Below are 21,274 nucleotides of genomic sequence, written 5' to 3'. Positions count from 1 at the left end.
TTCTGCACCTATCTCCAATTCTCTCAACTCTCCACCTATCCCTTTCACCCTTTCCTATCTCTTCTCTCTCCCTTCAACCGATTCCCCCCTTTTTCAGCACGTCCAGCATCATATATATATATATATATATATAGCTGCTGCTAGTCGACCACTCTTCCAATCACAATAATTTATTCCATCAATCACCACCGAATTTCCACTCTTCACTCCCCTTTAATCACGGCACCTCACTTTCTTCACACACCAACCTCTACATTACTTTGCTGCCCGAATGTAAAACCAAAAGAAAACCTTGAAAATTTGCTGCTAGCCGAATCAAAAAGAAAGAAGAAAAACTCAAACTCTCCGGCTCTTGCTGCCAAACCGAAAGCAAGCAGAAAAATGAAAGACAAAAGTCAAGAAAAACAGCTGCCAACCGAAGACTACTCCTCCTGCTACTTTCGATCCATGTTTTCTGCACATTGATTGCTGTTTGTTGTAACTTTTCTGCATGTGTGTTGCATGTTTGACCGAAGGATCTTCTGCTGATCATGTGATTTTTCTGTTCTGCATGTGCATCTATTTTTTTCTGAATGGTCTGTTGTTGGCTGTCCGAATGATCTGCATGTGTTGAAGATTTTTCTGCAAGTGCTGTCCATGTTCTGCTAGTGCTAGTCCGAATGTTTGGTCTGCTGCATGGTTGAATTTTCTGCTTTCTGTTCTGCATGTGTGCTGATTTGTTTGAGTGCTATTGTGGGTCCAGCTGTGTGCATGTGATGTCCGAGTGAGTTTGTTTGCTTTTAGCATGTGTGAGTTTGTGTTGCATGCATGTGAGGTGCTTGTCTTGTTTCATGTGAAACAATTACATTATAAATCTTTTTAAGCACCAAATTACTAGAATGTATCAATTGACTCAAGTAATGTGATCTATTGCATAATTAAGTACTTAAATCATTTTTTATTAAACAATTTGTTCGCTTAAATAACTTAATCATGCAATTTTAGTGCTTCATCAACGAAACATAGAAAAAACAAAGCAAATGATTGTTGTGGCCTTCAACACAATAATGGGCACAACCCATTACAACTATAACCACAATTATTTAAACTAAAGATAAAGCCCACAACTAAAGATAAAGCCCATAGTTTATGAACAAACCTACAACCAAGAACAGGGCCACCGGCAAATAGCTTGCAAACACACAAACAAGTGATTAAGCTTTATCCTTCTTTCGACTTCAACCCATTGTTGTCGTGAATTGTTTGAACCCTAAAAGGCTTAACATCTGCTTCCCCTTCTGTCTGCTTTAGGGTCGCCGCTCCATTTGACTAGAAGTTCGATCGAGGGCTGTTTTTGAAACTTGGTCATCTGTCACTATAAGATTCGTTCTAGTTTGATGCAAAAAGCACCATGTGGATCAAGAGGGGGAAACCCCGGTGAAGGTACAATTGAGGGCCCTAAGTGTTTCTTGAGTTAGGATACGTGGAACACCAAATGAACCATAGGCCCCGGCAACAACTCTAGTTGTAAGCTACTTCACCAATCCATTGCAAAACCATGAAGGGACAAAGTAGCAAGGAGAAAGTTTGGAACTTTGGTGTCAAGCAATGCTCTATTGCGTGAATTGTTGTAGCTTAAGGTGTACCATATCTCCCACCACAAACTCACGCATGGTATGGTGCTTATAATATGTTCTTTTCATAAAGGCTTGTATAGCTAGTAAATTCTTCAGTAGGGCTAGAATCTCATCCCATGACTTCAAGTGGACATCCACTTCTACATTTTGTGTGGTCCGTAAGACATACTATAAGAGGGTAGGTGGGGGAACCACGTATAAGGTCTCAAAGTGAGTGAGATGGATGAAAGAGTGGAGATTAGTCTTGTACTACCACTCCCCCCATGGTAACCAAGTTACCCACTCCTTGGGATGGTGGTGAACAAAACACCTTAGGTGTTTTCGAACATAGCGATTCACATCCTTTGTCTATCCATTGGACTGGGGATGGTAAGCAGAGTTGTAAGAGAGTTAGCACCATGTAGCCTGACCACCACCTTCCAAAATGAGCTCGTGAAGGTGGCATCTTGATTTGTAACTATAGTTGAGGGCATTCCATGTAGCTTAAAAACCTGGAAGTGAAAAGCTGAGCCACTAAAGTTGCAATGTAAAGGATGGGAGAGGGGGAGGAAATTGACATATTTCGTAAAGTGATCCTCCACCATTAGGATCACAAAAAATCCCTTGGATAAAGGTAGGGCTTAATAAAGTCCATTGAGATATATGTCAAATTTTTAGTGGGAATTGGCAGTGCTTGGAGTAGGCCAACAATGTGAAGGTTCTCTAACTTGCATTTCTAACAATGGAGCACTCCCTAATGTAGAGCTTTAGGTCCTTTCTCATTCCTAGCCAGTAAAAGCCAGCCTTGGCCCATGAAATGATTTTTGGTACCTAACATACTCTCCAATAAGGGTTATCATGATATATAGTGCAGAAATTATGTCTTAAAAGGGGAATTTTTCTACAAATAAATTCTTTCTATTTTTAACAACATACCATTCACTAGGGTAAACCCCTCATTAGGAAATTGACTTTGTTGTAATTTCTAATAAAGTTTAGAGAGGTCTATATCAATCTTGTAGGAAGTTTCAAGATTTCAGGCCACTCCATAGTGGCCCAAATCTGTAATACTTACCAAAGAAACTTCCTCAATTACTTTAGACTATCTAGATAGAGCATTAACTACATTGTTCTCCCTTCTCTTCTTTTATTCTATAGAAAAATCATATCCCAACAACTTACTGACCCACTTTTGTTGAGATGGAGTTCCTTATTTTCTATTTTAATAGAAATTTCAAGTTCTGTAGGTTTGTCTTTACATAGACTAGGGTTAGGAGTTCCTTCTCATAGGTAGATAGATATAAGGCTTTCCCTGCATTGTTCTCCTCAATTACTTTAGACTGCCTAGATAGAGCATCAACTGCATTGTTCTCCATTCTCTTCTTTTATTCTATAGAAAAATCATATCCCAACAACTTACTGACCCATTTTTGCTGAGATGGAGTTCCCTATTTTCTATTTTAATAGAAATTTCAAGATATTGGTATGTATTTACATAGACTAGGGTTAGGAGTTCCTTCTTATAGGTAGATAGATATAAGGGTTTCCCCATGAGAGTATGGCTAAGATAGGCCAATGATCTACCTTCTTACATCTACACAACCCCTATGCCTACTCCTGAGGCATCACATTCTATGAGAAAGGGTATGGAGAAATTAGGTAATAATACAGGGGGCCTAGTCATGACTGTCTTTTATTCTTCACAAGCCGTAGAAGTTGTTGCAATCCATTTGAGTTTTTCTTTAGTAAGGCAATGAGATGTGCAATAATCAATCCATAGTGCTGAATAAATTTTCTATAGTAGCCTGTAAGTCCCAAAACTCTTCTAAAAGATTTGAGGAATTTAGGTAAAGGCCAATTCACCATAGATTGTATTTTAGAGGCGTCAGCCTTTACCCTTTCAGTTGAGACCAAGTGCCCCAAATATTCTATCTTGTTGCACCCAAACCAACACTTAATCCTTTTAGAAAACAAGGTATATTCTGCTAAGGCCTCTAACACCATGACTAGATGCAGTAAATGGTCTTCTTTGGTTTTACTATAAACCAAAACTTCATATATATATATATATATATATAACAAAAAAGAAGAAGAAGAAGAAGAAGAAAATAAAGACAAATCTTCTTAAATATGGCTAGAACACTTCATTCATTAACCCTTGGAATGTGACTGGGGCATTGATTAAAGCAAGAGGCATCACTACAAACTCATAGTGGTCTTGATAAGTTCTAAAGACTGTTTTTGGGATATCCTTTTCTTTTAACCTATTTGGTGGTTAAATAGCAAATCTATCTTCTTTGATAATTCATCTAAGGATTTCTGATGGTTCTCCACTTTTTGTTCCTACAGATCTTGATGTTATTTCATCCCAACCACTAGCTTCTTGAGTTCCTTGTACCTGGTGCCTTCTACAATTATTTAGTACTATAGCCACCGGGATTAGCTGCTCTGATGCCAAATTTGATAAGAATCCAAACACTACAAAAGTAAAATTGTGTAAATGTACAAAAAAAAAGAAATTTCTACTATGATTTTTTAAGGAAATTAGCACCTCTGCTGTTGGCACTAAGCCTTGTATTTCTCATCTATGTAAATCCCAAAACATTCCATCAGAACAAATAATAGAAAAAAAAAAAAACAAAGCAAATGAAAGTTTTGCCCCTAAACATGATAATTGGCCCAACTCGTTCCAACTATAACCACAATTATTTAAACTGAAGATAAAGCCTACAACTAAAGATAAAGCCCACAGTTTATGAATAAACCTATAACCAAGAATAGGCCCACCGAGACATGGTCCATAGACACACGAATAGAAGATAAGCTCTATCCCCCTTTCGAGTTCAGTTCATTGTGGTCATAAATGGTCTAAACCCTAAGAGCCCTAACAAATAAAAACTACAAGAACAAAAAACCTGGTGGGAGGTGGCGATTATCCTTCCCTCTACCAAGTAGGGATTATCTTATGCAACTAGCACTTTATTTTTTTATGACTTTTTTATTTTTAATGTTTCAAGCTTTTAAAAGAAGTGCGCAGTGCTTGTGCACTCTATAACTGCAAATATATATTATGCAACTAGCACTTTTTTTTTTATGCCTTTTTTATTTTTAATGTTTCAAGCTTTTGAAAGAAGTGCGCAGTGCTTGTGCACTCTATAACTGCAAATATTATTTCTCTTTTATATATTACTCTATTGTTTATAAATAAATAAAATGATTTGAGATGCCACTTGTGATTAATTTGATCAAGTTCGAATTTAGACCGATTCAGGTTTTTTTTTTTTTTTTTTTTTTTTAAGTGAATCGGTTCATTTATTATATGAACTATTCTTAAAGAAAAAATTATAACCGATAATTAAATGATACAGTTAATATGAGATTTTACTTGACATATAAAACTCAATCAATTTTGATTTAATCTTTTGTTTAATTTTTTACCTATTATTAGCTTCTTATTACCTTCAACCCTTATCAATGGTAAAATGTTAATACAACAGCCCAATGTCTCTAACATTTTCAATAGTCACTCTATCATCATAGAAATTTTCATAATCATTTTATCTACAATCAATTAATGGATGAATATGAAGGATATGCTCACATTTTAAACTCAAGACTTTAAAGTTTTACCCTTTATATTTGAGAAGAGATGTTAGAGATAATATCAAATCAAGAATTTAATTAGATTATTATCTAAATCAAGAGATTGGATTTCATAATATGAAAACAATTTATCATACCAAGAGATTTGATTTATATAGTGATAAAATATTTATCTTATCTCATCTCCAATTTCCCTGCAAATAGGGGCATATGATGTATTCTTGCACTGATTTTTTGAAAATGAGGGTTAGAAAATGAGATGCAATGCCAAAGAAATGTTTCTTAGTCAATAAATAATTTTTCCTCCTCTATCTCTCTCACAACCTTTATTTCTCTCTCTCTCGGAGAACCTCTCTCTCTAAACAAGATGCACGAACGAAATAGGAGAATAATATTAAAAGATAGTAGACATCCCAAACTTGTCTATGACTTTAATTTTTTTCATAACTTTTCAACTTACTGATGCAAGAGTAATGATTTATAGAAGCAGAACTTTACGCACAACATCATACTTATTGAGTAGCAACCCCATTTTATCATCTTTATCTTTTTTTCAATTTTCAGAATTCTCACAATTTCAATAGTTGATACGTCAACACATATAATTATGTGCATAAAATTGTAAATATAGATAGCATTTTTCTTAAAGAAATAAGTCATATTAAACAATTGACACCGTTTTCATCATATCACAAACTTAATAACTTGATATTTTAAAACTAAACTCATCTTAATAGAAAAATAGTTTTTGAATCTTAAAAATTAAACATTCAAACATTTTGGAAACTTTCACATCCGGCGTAAGTATCGTATCACAATTCCAGCACGAGTAAAGCATTTGAACATTATTCAAGGTACACTCAAACTTAATTAGCCATCATCTTCTATATATGTGATTCACTTAGTTACAAACGGGCAAAGTTCCCATCCTAAACTAGTTTATTATTCGAATGTAAACCAATTTTATAATGACCCGAAATAAATTTGATGGGTGAATTTTTTTAGACCTTACAAATGTTATAAAATCCTGAAATGACTTAACAAATGGAGTGACCGATTACTCTTTTAATTTATCAGCGTAGTCGAATCTTGGTCCACTATGATGATAGAATTGCCTTTCTATTTAATTAAGGTACTTAGGAGTTGAATTTCGTGAAATGAATTGCATCAATAGACTCGTAAGAATATTTAAAATTTTATAGTGCAATAGAAGATCTTGAGATTTTTTAGGTAAATGGTAATACTCAGGAGAGTGTCGTGTGGCAACTGGTTAAACAATTGTCAAATTGTCATATAGGATGTCCAAATCTACTTAAAATCACTAGGATTACTTTTTGATTGGACACATGACACAATCCTAGCCATTGATATGAATAGTATTAGGACACTTGTCACATAGAGATTGAAGCGTGATGAAATAGTGGGTAAATCAAGTCACGTGATCATGCCACCTATGTTAGACACTATTCCTGCCAACCAAAACACTATTTGATCAACCAAAGTAGGGTTTTAACCCTTATGAAACCCTAAACCATTGGGATCCAACCGAAATCCTAAATCCCATTTGATGGCCAAAATCCTAAACCACTCGATTTTAATTAAGGCCCTATTTGGTATCACAGATGATCTTAACCCATCTCATTTCATCTCATCTCAACATCCAAGCATCAATCAAACAAAAACACTTTTCAATTTCAAATTTTTAAATTTTTATCTTTTTCATCTAATCATTACAATTTTTTAAATTTTCAAATAAAATACAAAAAATAATCAAACTTTTTCAAATTTCAAAACAAAATAATTTTAAAAGATTATATTCTAACAATATTTTAATTTTATTCAATTTTTTCTCTTTCATTTTTCAAAACCCTATAAAATATCTTTTATCCCGACCACAAGTGATAGGATGAAGAATTATTTTAATGGAACTCGTTCGCCCAATATGGAGTGCTTAAACTAGTTTGTGGAGCCCCCTAGGTTGATAGAGTATAGTCAACAGGCTTTAAATGAGAACTAAGTAACTGGTTGTCAGAGTGACGAAGTCAGGCACCCAACGCCAGTAGTGCCAACTACTCATTTATCAGTCTTAAATAAGTTTACTTATCATGGCGTACCCACAACTAGCATAGATGCCCGTAATGTGATGCAGTATTGGTAGGACACGACCATTGGGGAGTTGTGGAGCATCCCCAATTTCACATTTAATCACCTATATATATGTTGAATAAGGTCTTATGTTCTTGTCATATTTATTTCAAGTCATGTTACGTTCTGTTCAGCTAAGTCATGTTATGTCCATATGTAGTCATGTTATTTTCTAGTCAAGTGTATGTCATGCTATTTGCCAAATCATGTCGTGTATGTTCAAGTTCACATCGTGATGCATATGTCATTTTACTGTCATGTATGCATATGTATACTGTTGGTAGTTTAGTAGTGTATTTGTTGAGATTTGTAAACAAATCTCACTTGGTAGTCTGAACTACCATTCTAGAGAGAAATGGTATGTGTCAAGATATAAAGGACCCATACGTGGCAAACTGGATGTGGTAGAATAGACCATAGCAGCAACAAGGATGAGTTAATATTGTCAGTTCTCCACTTTTGGATGTGATTTTAGATATCATAGCTAAGTTGTGTGAGCGACTTAGAGATTTAGTATAGTAGTTTTTATTTCAAGTCTATATTTATGGAGCGCTATCTCCAGTACTTATTGTCTATTATAAACATGATCGATAAGTGTTGTAATATTTAGGATATCTATTTATTATAGACATATGAAGCATGCTTATGTTTTTGGGATATGTAGTTTTGGTATATTGTGTATTGCTAAAAGAAAAGTATCTGTTATGAATATTTCATATTGTTATATATATGTTATGTGCAATATTGCATTCTTAAGTGTCATGAATGGGGATATGCAACTTTGTGTTGCATGTCTCAACACTTTCAAGCTCAACTAAATCCCAAGTGAAATATGTGGGAGTCACAAATTTCAATCAAAATTGATGTATTTGTAGTTCAAAAGTAAAGAAATCCTATTCGCATAAGAGTGTCCTGTCACAAGTAGAAATTCGCTCAAACGTGATAATAACGTGCGTTAGAATATAAATTGAAGGGTGAAAAGCTCACTTTATCATCTTTTTATAAATAACTTATAGGTCAGAGTCTGAGAATAATATTCTAATCTAGATTTGATCTGCATTAGGCATATCACAAATAATTGAACTTGACATTAAAAATATTTTCTTTAGCCATGTTGATCTTACCAACCCCCCACCCCGCAAAAAAAAGTTTTTGAAAATTTAAAATACTCCACAGACTTATGCATAATTCTATAATATATAGAAAATAGCCATTTCAAAAAATTTATAATCCTATATGATCTTTAAAATTTTCTAAAATCTCAATACAGGTAGAAATGCCTATCTCTATTTTTTTTTCAACAGTTCCAAAATTCTCTATAATTTCTATATATCAACTATTTTCAGGGATGTGACATCTACCAAAATGAAATTAAAACTAAGTTTAAGAGAAATAATAAATTTATTAGTGTTGATCCCAAATTTTTTTTGTTATAGAATAATAGGCTTTTTAATATGAAATCTAATATCAAAATATAAAAAAAATCATTTAAGGTTTGATGATCTATATAAAAAATAATTAAGACGTTTTATCATCTAGACTTTATTGAGTAAGAAAAAACTTATTTAAGGTCTCAATTATAACATTATATGTTTAATGTGACATGAAAATATCTAGATTTTATATGAAAATTGATAACCTAGCTTACATACTAGAATGAAAAATGACATTCTAAGAGACCACTTTATAGTTTCTATGAAGAAAATAAATTCTAAATATTTCATTATAAAAATAATAATGGATCAAGATTATTATATGAAACATATATTAAATTGTGTTTTTAAAATTTTATTTTTATATAGCAAATTATCAAGATCTAATTATATATATAGTTATGTTTTTATGATTTTTCAATCTTTTATTTTATTTTATTTTACTTAATGTATCATATGGTGGAAAATTTGATCCTCCTAAAAATAATTGCTGGTTTTGCCATTGTTTAGAAGGAACAACGAATTTAAAAATAATTTAGCACTAAAATAGGTATATATGGTCTTGACTCAAAGACAAAACTATTTAGAATCACCAAGAAATTAGACTTTCTATCAAGCATCATCACAAAATTCTTAATCTATGTGAACAAGAGAAAGTAGTATGAATAAATATAATTTATATATTCAATTATTTTCCACTAATCACAACTGCTGTAATTGTATAAGGGCAGAAAGTGTCACTTTTTTATGTTTGAAGATGTTGGTTTTGGTAGTTTGGAGTGTAAAGTTCAACACTCCAGGTAACTTGGAGGTACATAATGTATTTATACATTGGAATATGTCAGTTAGCATGTTTGCATGTATTAACATGTTTATCAACTGTTAATGTAAATGGTATTTCTTTATGAGTAGTGTTACATATACTTATAATTTTATCTACAAGATTCTTTTTGTCAGTTTTTTTTAATTCAAATTTTAAATTTCAAATTTCATAATTTTCAATATATCAATTGTTAACACATGGAAATTGAGTTTTTTGTAAGTTTTTCTTAAGTACATTTAACATTTTTCTTTCCAAAATTAATAGTAGCATGTTCATCAACCTCATGGTTGTAATAGATCATGAATTATAAATTATTATTTTATCTCTAGACTAAAAGTTCTATAAATTCATTTAAAATTATGATCAGGAAAAAGATCAAAAAATAAATTGAAATGAATAATATATAATAGAGAAAAATTATACTTTGTTGGTAATTTGAAAAAAAATAAGTTTTTTATTTTTTTTATTTTTTTATTTTTTTATTTTTATTTTTAACTTTTAGAAACTTTTTGGATCAACGATTGAAACATCTAAGTTAAAAAGATGAAGATATAAAAAATATTTAAGCTAAATCATTTAGTTTTATAAACAAATTCCTATGTTCGAAAGATTATTCTTATGTTTGGCCTGGGGAGAGGGAAAAATGAAGAAGAGCGAGCCTTAGATTTTCTTCTTAATTTTAATTTAAAAGATTATTTGCAATGAATCGTGGTCACCGGAACTAATCTTTATATCATCGCAAATAATTGAGACAGTTCTCGGGGAATAAAGGAATCGACAATGCATGTTCATTGTTAGAAATCATATCTATTTGTGGTAGCGAAATGTCACCCCAAATAATATTACTTTATCACGATTTTATTCACTGCTGACATTGGCATCGTTTTTAACCTATTGCGGTGAATTTCGCTCTCTACTAAATGTAACCACTTCGGTGGTTACACAAATTACCATTTTTGAGGTGCTTCTGCTACACTTGTTTTTTGTGGCGATTAATAATCGCTGCAAATACTAGTCTTTGATTGAGATTGACTTAGTTGTCGAGACAGAAGCATTGATTAAACACCAAAACAAGTTCTTACAACAGAATCCTTATCCCAGCAAAAAAAATCGTTGCAAAAACCTTTGTGTTGTAGTGGTAACTTATCACATAAAATAAACTTAAAATTAATTAAATTGATACACGTGATGATTAGAAATGTAAAGCACCTCAAAAAGATTTTTGGGCATAAGTGATATGTTCGAAGTATTCAATAACAAAACTACTAATTTTTAGCTAAAGTGATTCTTTACATTTACTTATAATAGAAATGATTTGCAAACTTGATTTTGAATAGCAATTAATGAGTACAATTCTGTTCCTTCAAATGAAGGGATTATTTGCATAGGCCCCTCATCAGTCGACACTCTTTCACTAGATAAAGAAATAGCATGTTTAGTTAACAAACGTGTTACATTATTTGCTTCTCTATAAGTAAAACAAATGTTCCAGTTTTGATCATTTTCAAGCAGACTTCGCATATCTTCAATCACAACCCCATAACCAATATTAATAAACTCTCTACTGTTTGCAGCCATAATTACCTCCCTTGAATCACCTTCAAACATAACATCAGGTATGCCTAGCTCTTGACACAAGATCACTGCCCTACTAAGTGCACAAGCTTCGACTACAACAAGTCTAATAAAGTGGTTTATGTTTAGATGGAGAGAAGCAATCAACTTACCGTCACTACTTCTAATCACAACTCCAATTCCATCCTTATTACTCTTTGAATCAACTACATATCTTAGTTGACTTTATATATCAATTAAGGTGGTTTTTTCCATCTTGTTTGTTGTCTCTCTGCTCTTCTCAACTGGTCTCCATTCTGTCTAGAGCTTTGTGCTAGAAGAAAATCTTCCATACTTTGTTTTGCTATATGAATCACCTACCTTGGATTTTCAAATTTGTTTTCAAACAAAAGGGCATTCCTTGTTAACCATATTCTTCTCATGGTATATGCTACCAACTTAATCTCCTCACTCTTTAATCTTTCATGTAATCTCTTGATCTTTGGGGGAGGCGACTCATTATTAATAGCATAGAAATATTTTTAATAGAAAATATTCTGAAAATAGAAAAGGCTTAAACATAGAAAGAACTTTATATATATATATATATATATATATATATATATATATATATATATATCTATGATTAAAGATTTATGAAATATAATAATTAAATCTAAAACATAAATTCTATATATTCTCGTGATGTAGATTGTTATATACATATAGTACAAAAAAACTATACTATCAATTACAAATATATTGCAAACTTTAACATAATCAAATTCTAAAAGTGTTTAAGTTTTTTTTAGTCACCATAATACTGTTATAATATTTTGAATGCTTAAGTAAGGATTTATTAAAGCACCTAAAAGGAGAAAATGAATTATTTTATATATTTTAAAAAAATAAAAAATGATATTTTTTTATCTTCAAAAGATAATCACTATTTCTAACAACTAAGAAATTAATATTACACATTTAAAACTGCACACTTCAAGTTGTATATGTTCGAATGTTTCAAATAAAATGGTACAATGCTCAAATGTAAGATATAAATGCACATAGACATTTGTAAGTAAGGTGTAGGAACAAGTTAGTTGGTCATCTTTCTCGAGAATGAGTTTCTCTCCACAAGGCATAGAACAATCGACAAAGGTAGTGGTAGATATCTCATTAAATTTTGGCAACAAAAGTCCTCTCCTGCTCTCCTCAATTCTGCCAATTGGATCCCAAGCCATCACACAAATCAGACTTAGATTGATTAATTCTATCCCTTGGATCCCAAGACATCACAACAAGCCCCTTTCCATCTAGTCACTTATTAATGCAACACTCCCTCTATTAGTTCGAAACCCCAGCATGGGCTTGTGATTTTCATTTCATCAACACTCGATCCAATAATTTTTAAGCAGATAATAGCCCATTTTGACAACCTATAGGGTCCAATCTTAAGCCAAATGCCCAAATACTTTCACACCTCTCTGTCCAGCTAAAAGGAGAAGCCTGGTTTGTTCATGACCCTCATTCCAATAATTAAACCCTCTTCATCAGTGAAATAAATCCCCGCAGAACTATCTCCAACTGCATCCATCCTACAAGTTTCAGAAACACCAATCCTCCCAAGAATACCACATAGAATGACCAATGAACCCCCTTCCTTCTTGTTGCTTCACTTGTACTAGAGAACCCAGCCCAAGCCCCCTATTGAAATATCTCCTATAACAAGGAAGTTAAGAAAAAAGAATGTCTCACTCAAATGAGGAAATTCCTCCAAAAAATGCACATCCAAGTATCGAGACTACTCAGCACACAGATAGTCAAAGGAAGGAAGGTAGATGCAGAGGAAAAAAAGATTGGAATCTCAAACTCAAAAGAAAAGGAGCAAACATTGGCAAAGATGCAAAAACAATGTAAGAAGTGCAGATTCTCTTCATATCAGAGGTATTCAAGAGCCTCTCCAACTAGTAACAAACCTTAGACTCCATCCTTTTCAATTCTGTTAACTGAATTGGCTAAGGTGGCGGGGCCTAACCTTCCACCAAATTAGCTATGAGACTAATATACTGAAATTGCATAGGCATGGCCCACCCCTCTATAATGCAAAGCCTAAGGGCACACATCAGGATTCACCAACCTGATATGGTCTTTCCTTTAGAGACCCTTTTGACTGTTGTAAAAACAAATGGTGTTGTAAATAGGCTAGACTTTTATTTATTTATGCATGTCCCTCTTATAGTAAATGGGGTAGACTTTTGTTTATGTGGAGTTTGGGTTTAGCTGTTGAACCTGTTTATATTTTATCTAATGTAATGGCTATCTTGATGTACTTGAATTCAACTCATATGCCCTGATTGCTTGTTCTTGTATAATGCTTGGCCAACAATATCAAAAATCTACTTTTTGGAATACCTTGAATTCAATCACTACATCATGTTGTAGACGTATGCTAGAAATAGGAGACTTTAACTCCATCCTTCACCAATCAGAAAAAATAGGGGGGAGACCATTTGCCTCATCCTCTAACCCAAGTAATTTAAAACTCTCCATGTATCAAAATGGCCTTGTAGACCTAGAATATTCAGGACCAAAATTCACCTAGTCTAATAAGAGATATATGGCCTTGGCAATATTCGAGAAAGGTTAGTCAGAGTATTGCCAACCCTCACCTTTCTCTTCCCTGATGCAAAGATTCTCCATCTTCCCATAAATTCATCTGACAATGTTCCACTTCTATTAAACACTTCAGGGATTGTTAGTGCACCAAAACCATTTAAATTAAAATAATTTTGTGCCAGAGACCCTAATAGCTTAGTAGTAAGAAAAAAGTTTGGGACCTTCCTATTCATGGATCTCTAACTTATATTCTGTCTAGAAAATAAAAATTTGTAAGAAAAACTCTCAAATTATGGAATAGAAATATCCAAACTCTCATCAAAGACAGAAGCAGTTTAGAAGGGAAGAAGAAATCTTGTGGCGCCAAAGATTGAGGATCAATTGGCTAACCACCACAAAATTGAACACTAAATTCTTTCTCATGTCCTCCATTGTAAGAAAAAGAAGAATAAATAACATAGATGGTCCGAAGGATAACAAAAATTAGTGGGTCAATAACTCCAAATACATTCAAAATATGTTCCTAAATCACTTCCAAACAATCTATCAGTCTTCCAATCCCCTAGTCCCCAAAGAGTTGGAAAATATTTTTTCCAACAAGATCTCTGACCTTGACAATGATGCTTTATGACCTATCCCATCTGAAGAAGAAATTATTTCAACTATTAAGCAAATCCCCTCATCCAAATCCCTTGGCCCAGATGGCTTTACATGCTTTTTCTATAAATACAATTGGGATATTGTCAAAATTCATGTCATTGCTGCCATAAAGAACTTTTTCCTTAATGGGCACCTTTTCAATAAATTAAACCACACTGATATAGTCTTAATTTAAAAAAAAAAAAAAAAAAAAAAGTCTCCCAATACAGTTCATTAGTTTAGGCCTATAAGTATTTCAAATGTGTGCTATAAAATCATTACCAAGATACTAGCCAATAGGTTTAAAATAGTACTTCAAAATATCATTTCACCCCACCAGACTACATTTTGTCCTGGAAATACTATCTAAGAAAATACCATTTTGGCACAAGAAGTCTTTCACCATTTGGAAGGGGAAGAAAAAAAAAAAAAAAAAAAAAAAAAGAGGAGCTTATGGCTATCAAGATACACATGGTGAAAGCATTTGACTTTATTGAATGGAAACTCTTACTTATTGTGCTATCCTGTTTAGGCAACCAACAAACCTGGATAAACTGGATTAAGGAGTGCATACCCACTATTTCATATTTAGTGATCATAAATGGGAAGACATATGGTTTCTTCCACCCCTCTAAGGGCTTTAAACAAGGAGATCCCATCTCGCCCTTCCTATTTATTTTAGGAAGTGAGGTGTTGTCTAGATTGATCAGTAAATAGGAGCATAGAGGTAATCTAAAGGGAATTAAAATCAGAGAGCAAAAAATTCATCCTAGAAAATCATCCTTAAATTCAGTGGAAATTCAATCCTTCTACTATTAGTTTGGTTAAGGAAGTATAAATTTTCAAACATTAGCTTCCAAGATCTTATATCTTAGACTTTCCCTCAATCTGGAAGCTTCCAGTAGGTCCCACTTCAATGAGATGTTGGAAAAAAATATAAGGCAAGTTAGCTGGTTGGAAATCTAAACTCCTATCCGATGTAGAAGACAGACCTAATTAGAATTGTAGCATGTTCCATACCCTCTTACACCATCTCCAGCATTTGGATCCCAAGAAACATCTCAAGAAGAATTGACCAAGCTTGTATGAAATTGTGGTGGGGGTTTTGACCCCAAAAAATCTCACTACTTCACCCCAAATCCTGAAGTTCAATATGCAAGCCAAAATTGGCTGGAGGTTAAGGACTTAGGTTAACTTCCCACTTCAATAAAGCTTTAATCAGTAAATTAGGTTGGCACATGCTCAGTGCGGGAAATAGTAACAAGAAAACAATTCTTTCATCAAAATATTTGAAAAGCTCCACTTGATTGACTGTTACTGCCAAACAATCAGACTCTAGATTCCAGTAAGGGCTACTAAAGCAAAGAGATTTTTTGGCTTCCCGTACTTGTAGTATCTAAATCAATAATTGCACCAATACAAATGTTTGAGTAGATCAATGGATTCCAAATTTGGTACCTTTTCCTCCAACTCTTCTTTCTTCCACTACCTTTCAAGACACTAACTTAAGCGTTTTTTAGTTAACTCAGGGAGAACCAAGGAGATAGAATTCTCTTCTGCTACAAATCCTGTTCTCACAAGATAATGTCTATGAAATTGAGAAAATTCCATTGGCACAATATCAATTTCAAAATGTTATAAACACTTTTAAATGGATTTATCATTTTTCTAGAACTTTTTCTATAAAATAGCCTATGCTGCATTCTCACTCCAATTAAATAGTAATAACTCCTCTCAAACTTGGAAAAAGCTTAAGGTTTGGTTTTTGAAAACGCACAATGGACTAAAACTTTTCTTATGGAAAGTACTGAACAATATCTTGCCAATCAGATCTAGATATAAAACCAGCATTTCTCTAAATGAAGATTAGTCTCTATGCCCTTTCAAATGGAGGAAGAAACCACCTATCACCTGTTCCTTGAATGTCCATTCTCTAGGATCTTCTGGAGGTAGTCTCCTTGACCTCTTGATATCTCCTCACTAGCTAATCAAGATATTAGTGATTGGATCTTGGTAATCCCTAATCCCCATAATAAACTAAGGTTGGTAGTTACAAAAATGCATTAATTTCAAATATTTGTTGCTCTAGCCTTGCACCATTTTTGGTTCTTGAGAAATTGATCAAATTATAATATTGTGATTATTTTGCACTTAAATTTGAGTCAATCATACTTTTCTTACTAGTAATTGAATGGGTTAGGCCCGAATAAATCAATTCTAACTCAACTGATAGCAGCGTAATTTTATGATCTTAATCTCTAAACTATTACATGAAATTGAAGAGGTTAATTGTTTTGTGTATATGCAGGTGGCCATGCGGAAGTTTTAAAGCTCAAATTAATTCCCTACATTTTAAAGCTCAAATTTTAAAGCTCACGCTAGCTCCAGCATGCAGAACATAGAAGTGTTGCATTTCATACTTGTATTGGGTCTCTTCGGGTCTTGAAAAAATGAAAGGCAATTAGCAGTTTTGCTTTATTGGGATTGACAAAGCACAATAGGAGAGTCATGAGAAATTTTATTTGAAATCATGCTACACTAACTTTCTGAAGTTTAGGCTTTAGCTTGCTAAGAAAGGAAAGAGGCTTCAGCTTGCCAACACACTTCACGCCAGCTCCATTTTTGAACTCTGTTGGTCAAAGTCATAGAAAGACAATGTTTTGGTTACCAGAAAAGTGAGAGAAAATGGAAGGAGGGAGCCTTCATTCGGTGGTTGTTGTTGGAGAATTCATCAGACTCCCAAAACCCATTTTCTCTTTTCCATGTTTTTAGTTTTTACAGTTACTTTGCTTTGTGTTTGATTCAAGCTTTTATTGACATTTCACCTATATTAAATTGTTCTATTCAGTTTGTTTTTCAGTTCAGCCGAATACCTTCAATAGTTATTGTGTTTGAATTTATTTTTGGTAGTATGTGATTTTTTTTACAGTAATTTTCAGTCATCTTCACGCCCACTCTTGCTTGATTTACATTGGTTGATTGGGATTGTTTGAACCTTTACGTTGGATTATCTTCATTGGAGTTGATTAGTCTAATTAGTGTAATTTTTTCTTGGTTAGATTGAACTTTATTGGATGGAAAATTGTAGCTTTTTGATTGGCACACATAGTATTTGATAAAATGTCTCTTAGAACGTAAACTTCATGAACTTCCTTTTATTGCTTGGAAATATTGGATTAGATGACATTGATTAATGTTGTTTAGCTTCTTAAGTGAGTATAATCATAATTTAATCAATGCACATTTACGAATCCATTTAATGTATGGAAGCGATTGAAGAAGCGTCAATGTGCATTAGAGCGAAAATTATTACATGCTAGCTAAATATTTCCTATTCTCCACTCGTGTTTAACACTTTATTTTATTCACTCACTTTTTTTGCATACTTTTAGCACTTATTCACCATCTCATGCAAACAGAAATGAGGACATTTTTCATAATGTCAAAAAAAAAATTAATTCTCATTGTGAATATCATTGTAGATAGTCTTAGTTAATAATTTTATTTTATTTTCGATAGTGAATGAATTTACATTTTAAACTAATCGTTCCTTGAGGAAATGACTTAGAGACTTCCCTATTACTACTTGATAACTCTTATACTTGAGAGTAATTCTTAAAACAATTTTTAAGGAGGGTCAGAAATAAAATAACTCTTGAGGTTTTTAGCATGACCATTCATTAGTTCTTTTCTAGAACCCTTAATACTTATAAATACAGTTGCACAATTGGGGAATGGAAATTCATAAACAATAATCCTATTTGGTCTCCTCCTCCGCCATATTTTGTGTCAATATCCTTTGATACGGCTATAGGAATGACTAGTAGTACTACATCTACAATATGTCGAGCACATGATGGTTCTACAATTTTTCCAACAAATTTTAGCAGTAGTATCAATCCAAACCAAGGAGAAAGCTGGACAGCAATCAAAATATATCTATCTTATAATTGATGCACACATTCTATTGCGCGATGCAAGCTTCTAACAATCTATATAGAAGCATCCTGCTTATAAATATTTCACAATGCCTATTGGATTTTCATAGCGGGAAGGATCCTCCTATATAATTATCTCTTGCTTTTACCTCTAAGTATGTATAAAACTAGTTTCTATGCTAATGAAGTTTATTACTTGTGGGAAAAAGAAGTAGGGAATAGAAAGATATACATTTGCATAAAAGAAAAGTGAGGTGAAAGGTTTGAAATATATATCTTCCACATTTGAATGTGACATCTCTCATATATATGCATTATCTAGATGTCAAATAAGCATTGGAACCCACATTCACACTTAAGACATATGATAAAGAGAAATGCTTTAGTCATAAAAAATCACAAATGCAAACCCACAAACTAATGTAGTTTGATATGGTGCGTTAGATTGTAAAGTTATTTTTGTTATAAAGTATATCTAGCATATCATAAGAAATCATGTTAGTTTGTAGATTTATTTTTATGGAATTTCTTTATGGTTGTAACACTTCTCAAACATAAAAGCATAAACATTTGTAGAAAAGGAATGTAAGATGACATGTTCATACGGAATAATCTTCATGTTCAAACATTACGTCTTATGTTTACACATCATACAAATGTCAAAACTCATATTAGCATAAAGCTCTCTCGACATGAAACTATCACCTCTCTATTGGAAATTGGGACTAAAAACATTGTAAATACACCGTCACACCATCTACACAAGCCACAAGATTAGTGTCCATCTCCCTTTAGTTTTTACTAGTTTAGGAATGAGGAATAAATGGGTTTCACTTTATACTAAAATCCATTTTTTGCATCAAAATCCATTTTAATACTAAAATCCATTTTTTGCATCAAAATCCATTTTATTTTTTAATTTGCTAAAGTTTTCGCTATGATCAATGGGAAATGGGCAAATGAGCACAATAGACAAGGTATTGGCACTCTAATTTCTATTGCAGCCTCTTGGCCAATAGTAAAACGAAATAATAGTTTGAAATTTTAGTAAGTTGACTTAGCTATGTTTGAGTTTCCAAAGTTCGAACTATTGTGGTAAAATGCGAAATAAAGATTGATGAGTTCAACTCTCTTATATAGAAGGACATGGGTTTGAGGTTTGTCGCCATTGATATATAATGAAACAATATGTGTTCATGCAAGAGTAAGATTTATCCATATATGGTTAACGAGTTCTACATCTAAATGTGGGACATGCAACAATATGTAGATACTCATACCATACCTGTATAAGTGTTCAATTTGAGGTCATAGCATACGTCTTTCTTGAGCTATTGTCGATCCTTCAAGTATTCAAGACATCATCTTCTATGTATTAGGCCGAGTAGGCGTCGAATATTGTGATATCTACTAGTGCTACCCTTATTAAGAACCACCTGACGGACATAAATAACGCCCCTTCAAACAACAATGATTTTGTTTGTTGAGATGATGACCATGATGAGTACTTTCAGTTTTACACATGGAGATTCTACATAATTTTTGAGACAAAGAAATATTTTTACAATAATGCCTTACTCTCATTCTTCTGGATGTTATAACTCATAATTGCAACAAATGTAGATTCGATGGGACATTCTTGCACATGCGTAGTTTCTTCTCCTCTCTGCATAGGAGACCCAATTGACTTGCCATTATGAATCTTTTTAAGGATTCGTTACGAGTCAAATATTATCTCCACCGATAATCTTTTTATATATATGTGGTTATCATTAGTTAGTTGCTATAGTAGGTGGGAGTGGCACCCTAAGCCAAGAAATGTTTGGTCAATCAAATTAGCTCATTTGATATGACTTTACATAGACACAACATTGGAAAGGCCAATGCGCATGCCTATCAAGAGAGTGTACCTACACCAGATCTTGTACCAGTAACCCAGACCAACCCCAATGTAGATATTCACAATTGGACTAGTAGAAAGGGTCCAATTGGCACTACAAGGGAGGCACGACCTGCTTGGGTCAGTGTGATGGTGCTAGAGATTATTGCACACATTAGTGTATGTTGTGATGCACATATTAGGGCTTCTTGAAAATCTTTAAAGGACAAGGTTCCTCAGCCATCTTTAGATATCTTAAACGCACTACAACATTTTGGAGCTTTTGCCATGAATTCTTTTTCTGCGGCTAGCTATCGTGGGAAAAAGTGGCCTTTTGCCACCAAAATATTTGGAGAGAAAATATATAGGTATTTTCCCATGAAATTGTCTTGGTCGATAATGTTTGATGGCAAAAGATTTTTCTCTACCATATTTGTAGTTTTTGTGATCAACTTGTTTCCTGGATAATAAATTTGGGCAACATATAGACCTTTAGTGGAAAAATAGTTATTGTGACAAGTTAAATTGACTTTTTACCACAGATTAAAGTCATCGCAAAAAATTATTTAATTTGTATCCTCATCATCGTGGCTTATTGTTTTTGCCCGCTACTAAATAAGTAATTCCCACAAATATTATTCGCCATAAAAATCTCTACATATTTTTAAATAGAGAAATATTATACATTAGCCTACTGTATACCTCACACTAACACCTAACGTCGATTATCTTTTTTTTTTTTTTAAGAGATTTATTTTAGAGATTTAAAATATTAATTCTTTTGTTTTAAATTTATAGGATTTCTCGCTAGATTTATTTTATAATTTTTTTAATTATGAAAATTATTTTGATGTGCTTTCTTATTATTAATTATTATTTTATAGTCAATAGATTTTATTATTTTATTTTACCAAATTATTGCATTTAAATTATATTATTTAAATTTATAATTATGAAATCTTTTTCATTAGGTCTATTTTAAAACTCAGATTAAAAAAAAGATCACACCTTATTTCTTTCCCTTCAATTTTTTTTCCCTCTTTTTTTTT

The sequence above is a fragment of the Carya illinoinensis genome, chromosome 14, assembly GCF_018687715.1.
Source record: "Carya illinoinensis cultivar Pawnee chromosome 14, C.illinoinensisPawnee_v1, whole genome shotgun sequence".
Lineage (NCBI taxonomy): Eukaryota > Viridiplantae > Streptophyta > Magnoliopsida > Fagales > Juglandaceae > Carya > Carya illinoinensis.
This window is presented reverse-complemented; position numbering follows the sequence as displayed.